This window comes from Triticum dicoccoides, chromosome 6B (assembly GCF_002162155.2).
Source record: "Triticum dicoccoides isolate Atlit2015 ecotype Zavitan chromosome 6B, WEW_v2.0, whole genome shotgun sequence".
NCBI lineage: Eukaryota > Viridiplantae > Streptophyta > Magnoliopsida > Poales > Poaceae > Triticum > Triticum dicoccoides.
In genome coordinates, this window is record NC_041391.1 from 436,659,036 (window position 1) to 436,667,725 (window position 8,690).

An 8,690-nucleotide genomic window follows, 5' to 3' on the forward strand; every position below is an offset into this window, starting at 1 on the left:
GGGCACAATAGGACAGCACCAATAATAAAACATGCAACTCAAACCAATCATGATCATCAATTAACCCATAGGACAAAACAGATCTACTCAAACATCATAAGATAGCCATACATCATTGGGGAATAATATATAGTGTTGAGCACCATGTTTAAGTAGAGATTACAACGGGTAAGAGAGAGGTTACACCGCTGCATAGAGGGAGGAAGAGTTGGTGATGAAGGCGGTGAAGTTGTTGGTGAAGATCGCGGTGATGATGATGGCCTCCGGCAGCGCTCCGGCGCCACCGGAAGCAAGGGGGAGAGGGTCCCCCTTCTTCTTCTTCTTCCTTGACCTCCTCCCTAGATGGGAGAAGGGTTTCCCCTCTAGTCCTTGGCTCCCATGGCGTGGGAGGGGTGAGAGCCCCTCCGAGATTGGATCTATCTCTCTGTTTCTGCATTCTCAGATTCTACCCCTTCACCGCTTCTTAAATATCCAGAGATCCGTAACTCCGATTGGGGTGAATATTTTGCCCAGATCTTTCTCATAAAATTAGCTTTCTTGCGCCAAAAGAAGAGCGTCAACCGCCTTACGGGTGTCCCACGAGAGCCCAGGCCGCGCCCAGGGGGGAGGGCGCGCCCCCCTGTCTCGTGGCCACCCGGACATCGTTTCGCGTTGATTTTACTTCCCAAAAATCATAAATATTCCAAAAAAAATCTCCGTCCGTTTTTATGCCGTTTGGACTCCGTTTGATATTGGGTTTCTGCGAAACAAAAAACATGCAACAGACAGGAATTAGCACTGGGCACTGGATCAATATGTTAGTCCCAAAAAATAGTATAAAAAGTTGCCAAAAGTATATAAAAGTTGAATAATATTAGCATGGAACAATTAAAAATTATAGATACGACGGAGACGTATCAGCATCCCCAAGCTTAGTTCCTGCTCATCCTCGAGTAGGTAAATGATAAAAAAAGATAATTTTTGATGTGGAATGCTACCTAGCATAATCTTGATCATGTGTCTAATCATGGCATGAATATTAAGACATGAGTGATTCAAAGCAATAGTCCATCATTTGACATAAAAACAATAATACTTCGAGCGTACCAATAAAGCAATCATGTCTTTTCAACACAACATGGCCAAAGAAGGTTATCCCTACAAAATAATATAGTCTGGCTGTTGCTCTATCTTCATCACACAAAGTATTTAATCATGCACAACCCCGATGACAAGCCAATCAATTGTTTCATACTTTAATAATCTCAAACTTTTTCAACTTTCACGCAATACATGAGCGTGAGCCATGGATATAGCACTATAGGTGGAATAGAATATGATGGTGGAGATTATGTGGAGAAGACAAAAAGGGAGAAAGTCTCGCATCAATTAGGCGTATCAATGGGCTATGGAGATGCCCATCAATAGATATCAATGTGAGTGAGTAGGGATTGCCATGCAACGGATTCACTAGAGCTATAAGTGTATGAAAGCTCAAACTGAAACTAAGTGGGTGTGCATCCAACTTGCTTGCTCATGAAGACCTCAGGCATTTGAGGAAGCCCATCATCGGAATATACAAGCCAAGTTCTATAATGAAAATTCCCACTAGTATATGAAAGTGAAAGCATAGGAGGCTCTCTCTATGAAGAACATGGTGCTACTTTGAAGCACAAGTGTGGTAAAAGGATAGTAACATCGCCCCTTCTCTCTTTTTCTCTCATTTTCATTTTTTCATTTTTTTTCTTTTTTTTTTTCTTTCTTTTTGGTGGGCTTCTTTGGCCTTTTTTTATTTGTGCTTCTTTGGCCTCTTTTATTTTTCATAAATTCCGGAGTCTCATCCCGACTTGTGGGGGAATCATAGTCTCCATCATCCTTTCCTCACTGGGGCAATGCTCTAATAATGATGATCATCACACTTTTATTTACTTACAACTCAATATCTAGAACAAAGATATGACTCTATACGAATGCTTCCGGCGGTGTACTGGGATGTGCAATGATCTAGCAATGACATCAAAAACGGACAAGCCATGAAAACATCATGCTAGCTATCTTACGATCATGCAAAGCAATATGACAATGAATGCTCAAGTCATGTATATGATGATGATGGAAGTTGCATGGCAATATATCTCGGAATGGCTATGGAAATGCCATGATAGGTAGGTATGGTGGCTGTTTTGAGGAAGATATAAGGAGGTTTATGTGTGATAGAGTGTATCGTATCACGGGGTTTGGATGCACCGGCGAAGTTTGCACCAACTCTCGAGGTGAGAAAGGGCAATGCACGGTACCGAAGAGGCTAGCAATGATGGAGGGGTGAGAGTGCGTATAATCCATGGACTCAACATTAGTCATAAAGAACTCATATACTTATTGCAAAAATCTACAAGCCATTGAAAACAAAGTACTACACGCATGCTCCTAGGGGGATAGATTGGTAGGAAATTGTGCTCCAACTTCATCACAAAGCGGTTCACCATACGTGCATGCTACGGGAATCATAAACCTCAACACAAGTGTCTCTACAATCCACAACCACCCACTAGCATGACTCTAATATCACCATCTTTATATCGCAAAACTATTGCAAGGAATCAAACATATCATATTCAGCGATCTACAAGTTTATGTAGGATTTTATGACTAACCATGTGAATGACCAATTCCTGTCATCTCTCTAAATAGATATAAGTGAAGCAAGAGAGTTTAATTCTTTCTACAAAAGATATGCCCATGCTCTAACAATTATAAGTGAAGCAAAAGAGCATTCTACAAATGGCGGTTTTCTACGTAAAGGGAAACAGGCAATCCAAACTTCAAATGATATAAGTGAAGCACATGAAGCATTCTATAAGGCCATACTCAAAAGATATAAGTGAAGTGCAATGAGCATTCTATAAATCAACCAAGGACTATCTCATACCAGCATGGTGCATAAAAGAAAAGTGAAAACTAAATGCAAAAGACGCTCCAAGACTTGCACATAATGCATAAATGGAACGAATACGAAAACATACTAATACTTGTTGAACAAAGAGGGGATGCCTTCCGGGGCATCCCCAAGCTTAGACGCTTGAGTCTCCTTGAATATTTACTTGGGGTGCCTCGGGCATCCCCAAGCTTGAGCTCTTGGCTCTCTTCCTTTTCCTCATATCGAGACCTCCTCGTTTAAACACTTCATCCACACAAAACTTCAACAGAAAACTCGGTAAGATCCGTTAGTATAATAAAGCAAATCACCACTCTAAGTAATGTTACAAAATAATTAATATTTTTTTTGCATTGTGTCTACTGTAATATGACTTTTTCATGGCTTAATCCACTAATATAAATTGATAGATTCATCAAAACAAGCAAACTATGCATCAAAAACAGAATCTGTCAAAAACAGAACAATATGTAGCAATCTGAACATCCACCATACTTCTGGTACCCCAAAAATTCTACCACAATTAGGAAAAATAAACAAGTTGTATAGAAAGACAGTTCAAAAGTAATTAGAACCAATTTACGTTCCAGTTAAAAATGTAAAATCGCGCACTATAGCCAAAGTTTCGATCTTGCACCGTACAAACCAACAAGCATTGTAAACATCCTAAAGGCAAAGCTTAGCACATTATTTTTATAGTACAATGGAATTGTACAAGGGGATAATTATTTTTGTTGAAAAGTTTCTGTAATAAAGATTCACAAAGTTTCCGTGAGCATGAACAAAGTTCAAGGAGCTCTCCCACTTCAACAATGCTTGTCTTTCTCACTTTCACTTTCCTTTTTTGAAAAGTTTTAGGTTCCCCTATTTTTTTTGTTTTTAAACTATATAAAAGAACTCAACAGAAGTAAATGACTCTCTAAAACTTCCGGGTTGTCTCCCTGGCAGCGCTTTCTTTAAAGCCATTAAGTTAGGCATATGGTGCTCAAGTAATGGATCCACCCAGATCCCAAGGTATATCAAAGCCAATTTTAATTAACAATGATTTGTAATTTAGTAGTGAGCACAAAGTAACATATATCATGCAACAACGAAGTCTATCTCTCTTCCTATGCATCGGCATGTCATAAAAGAACAATTCATGCACACATAGTAAAGGCCAATGCATAGTATAAACAGTTTCTTGCAATTTCATAGTATGGGAAATATAGAGAGGTGGAGAAATAGTTCCTCTCTCATAATAATTGCAAGTAGGAGCAGCAAGGACATGCATATTACATTCATCAAAATCATCATGTGCAATGGTAAAAGGCAACCCATCAATATAATCCTTAATAAGCACAAACTTCTTCGATATAGTGTAGTTGGGAGAATTCAAAAAGATAATAGGACTAGCATGCGTGGGTGCAATAGCAACAATTTCATGTTTAACATAAGGAACTATAGCAAGTTCATCTCCATAAGCATAATTCATATTGGCATCTTGGCCACAAGTATAGCAAGCATCATCAAAAAGGGATATTTCAAACAAATTCAAGGGATCATAGCAATCATCCTTCGGTAAGCACGAAGGGGAATTAAATAATGTATGAGTTGGAGGGTTACTCTCATTAGAAGGTGGGCACGGGTAGCTAATCCACTCTTCCTCCTTTTGTTCTTCGCTCTCCTAATCATCTTTTTCATCCAATGAGCTCACTGTTTCATCAATTTCTTCTTCCATAGCTTCCTGCAAAATATAGTCTCTTCTTGGACAGCGTTGACTTTCTTCATAAAAGCATTAATATAGTAATTGTATTCATAATTTTCATAGCAATATCCAAGTATAGCAAGATTTTCTGGCCTATAACCATCATCATCAAAAGCTTCATACTTTTCAAACAAAGCTTCAATATCATAGGCAGCCTTAAAAGCAACAAATTCTTCTATTTGTTCCACATCATAGTAATCATATATACCATTAGCATAAGAAGCTAAGGTTTCATTATCGTTAAATTTGCATGAAAAGGGGAGGTGTGGAGCCTCCATCCTAGAGCAACAAATAATATCATATCTCAAGCATAGATTCCAGGCATACCAATGCAACATAATAAATTGATCCCATAATAGTTTCCCTTTTCGTGTCGAGCAATAATCCCTAAAGTATTCACGTTGATCCAACATGTCTCCCGTTATAAAGTTGAATGGGGTTTTCTCAGGATTATCAAAGTAGTACATAATATCTCTCACATAATGAGAATCGGGGGGTTTAGGAGTTATCCCATCTACATGAGTAGCAAGTACTGTCGGATTTCGGGTTCCGGCAGACCCTTGAGGTTCGAACACTGGGGTGCGCGCGGAGATTCAACCCCCTACCGACTCGCTCCTCACCGAACCGCTGGGACCTAAACTACCAAACTGAATCACAAGAGACACAAGATTTATACTGGTTCAAGCCACCATTGTGGTGTAATACCCTACTCCAGTGTGTGGTGTGGTGGATTCCCTCTTGGGCTGATGATGAACAATACAAGGAAGAACAGCCTTGCGAGGATCTGTTCTTGGTTGGTGCCACTTGGTTCTGGCTCTAGGGTTCTTGATCAGGTCTCTCCTGGTTCTCACTCAGATCAAGATGCCTCTACCCCTGGGGTGGCTAGTCCTATTTATAGGCAAAGGCCCTGGGCCTCTTCCCAAATATTAAGCGGGAAGGGCGCCAACAATTGGCCATTTTGAAGGGGAACAGCGGGTACACTTATCCTGACTAAAGTTGGTCCTCGCCTGTCAAAGGCTCTGGTGGTGACGCCGCCTTGGGCTCCACAATGACTTCCTTCCGGCCGTTGGGCTGGTCTTGGTCTTGTTGCACCGAAATGGACGCCTTTGTCCGATGCTCTCGCCTGCGCTTGCCCCCTTTGCACCAAAGAGGAAAGGAGGATACTGCGCGGGCTGGCGCCTGACTGGCGCCCTTGGTCATCATGGCTTGCGTCATGGGCACCTCACGAGGTACCCCGCCTTGAACTCTCCGCCTCCTCATGAGCCAGCCTGACGAGGCCGTGCCTGAGGAAGCTCCTTGTCGTCCGCCCCGCGAGGCTTGGCCCCTCGCGAGGGTCTTGAGCTTGTGTTGATGAAGATGGGCTGCGCTGGGCCTCCATCGAGCCATGCCGCAGGCCGCAGGCAGGCAAGTCTGGGGAGCCCCGTTCCCAGAACACCGACAGTAGCCCCTGGGCCCACGACGCGCCCGAACTTGGCCGAGCAGAGAGGCGAAAGGCCAAGTGCGAAGCGTCGCGGGCCCTAACAGCCTGCAGCTTTGGGCGCCGCGTGGCGGTTGATTGGACGTGGGCGCCTCTGCAACCGCGCGGGTTTGATAAAGGAGCAGCATCTCCCTTGCCTCCTTTACTTCCTCCAGTTGCTGCCCAGATCCCCTTTCTTGCACCTCTCCTTCCTGCTTCCAAAGTCTTCAGATCTACTCCGCCTGCGCGCCCTAGCCAGACATGGCGCCTCGCCAAGCCCCGACCGGAGCTTGGTACTCGCCTGCCTTGGACCCGCCAAACGTGTCAGCGGCGAGCCTTGCCCTGGTGCGCCAGATGGCGGCGGCGCAGGGCATGGACGGGACGAAGGCGTTCAAGGCCGGCTCCTCCATCCCTGAAGGCCGAGGGAGCACCTTCTACCCGCTCTTCGTGAGCGCCATCGTCGCTGGCCTAGTGCCTCCCTTTTCTGAGTTCTTCTTCTCTATCCTCCGCCACTACAATATTCAAGCTCTGCACCTCCATCCCAACTCTGTCCTTCTTCTGCCGATCTTCGCCTATTATTGCGAGGCCCACGTGGGGGTGAAACCCTCGGTGGCCTTGCTGCGCCACTACTTCTCCCTCCGGACCTCCCGTGGCTCTACCTTCGCGTGTGCGAGCTTTGTCGCGTACGGCGGCTCCATCACCATTTCGAACCCTGGGAAGAGGATTGAGGGCTTCAGGAGCAAGTGGGTCTTGGTGGATGCTGGGCGCACCCATCCTCGGCTGATCCTGCCCACAGAGCACCCTGCGAGCTCCGACGACTGGTCCCGAGTGGAGCTTATGGATCCCTGCGCGAAGCTGGTGTTGGAGAAGATGGACGCAGATCTGAGGCCGGCCAGCGTGGCGATGGCGAAGCTGACCGGTACATCGCTGCTGAGGGAGTTCCTGGAGCATCAGCTGGCTCCGCTCCGTCAGTACTCGCTTCCGATGTGGAGGCCTCACCCGAGCCCCGTGGTCTTGGCCGACGAGGATCTGGCTGCGGTCCTCCAGTCCTTGGTTGGGGGCGACGTGGCGAGGCTGGAGGGTGCCCCTACGCCCCTGTTCCTTTGCGAGGATTGGGAGCAGGTAGTGGGGTCCATGCCCGTCTTCAACGGGGACGGGCCCATGCCCGCGGAGGCTCCAGAAGACCTGGTGAACGTGTCCTCTGGCGACTCCAGCGAAGAGGAGGAAGAAGGGGAGCGGGAAGAGGAGGTTGACTCAGAGGCGGAGTCAAGGGCTCCTCCCCTTCGGCGCAGGTCCCGCACTCTCCGCCTCCCCCTGAGCGACGACGACGAGGATGAGGATGAGCAGGGCGGCAGGAGCCTGCCTCCGATCCCAAAGAATGACCGGACTGGGCTGATCCCCCGCGGGTCTGCCCCGGCTCCAAGGCGATCCGCAGGCGCGCCTCCTGCTCCCGAGCTCCTTGAAGCTGACCCTTGCAGCCGGCTCTCGGGCTTCAAGTACGGCCGGAGGCTGCTTGAGCCCACCTGCGACGACATGTAAGTGCTCGATTTCTGTCTTGATTATTGTTTTGTTGCCGAGACTTGATGCTTGTATCTCCCACCAGGCTGGCACCCGCGGCAAAGAAGCCGAAGGGAGCTCCTGAGGCCCCATCTGTGACAGTGCCCCTGCCGGAGAAAGAAGGTGACCGTGACGCGCAGGCCTCTCCTGCCCGGGCATCCTCACGAGGTCAGGCTGAGCCCGCTGGGGCGAGCTCAGCCCCCTTGACCCAGGCGACTCCCGAGGTGCCCTTGCTTGACGCTGCCTCCACTGCCATCGTGGCGCAGCTGGTTCCGCCTCAGGATACTGTGGTCACGCTGCCGTCTTCTCCTCCTACTCCACCGACTGTTGCTTCCCCGAATACTATTCTGGATCGCGCCGTTGCCGGAGTGGACCATCTGCGGCAGGATCTTCTAGGCGCCGACCCTCGTCTAGTGGCCGGGCGCTTGGAGCTGGCTTCTGGTTGGATTCGCTCCGATGCTTCGATACGGGCGGCGCTGGTCCAGGCCTCGACGGCTTGCGACGAGGAGAAGCAGGCCGTCCTTGAGGCGAAGGTTGCCCGCGATTCTGCCCTTGGGGAGGCAGCTAGCGTCCGAGGTCGCTGTGAGACGCTGGAGAGCGAGCTGAAGGGCCTGCAGGACCAGCTTGCCGAGGAGGTCCGCCTTCGCCAAGAGCGGGAGGAAAGCATGAAGGCTCGCGAGGCGGCCATCAGGGACCTGGAGGCCAAGCTCAAGAGGCGCCGTGGCCGCCTGGGCGCGCTGGAGCAAGAGCTGGAGGCGAGGAAGGTTGAGCTGGACGGCAAGGCCCGGGTTCTTGCCGAGGATCGCGTGGCTTTCACGGACATGGAAAAGAAAGCTCGCACTTCCCTGAAGACACTTTATGACAGCGGCCTTGAGAGCCCACTGGCCGGCAAGGAGGATGGCCCCGCCAAGCTGCTTCCCTTCCTGGTTCGCGCCCTTCACGATGTCACCCTTGGCCTTGGCCCCATGGCCGAGCCCGAGGCACGCGTCTTGTCTTCTGCAGCGGTGACGCGGGTC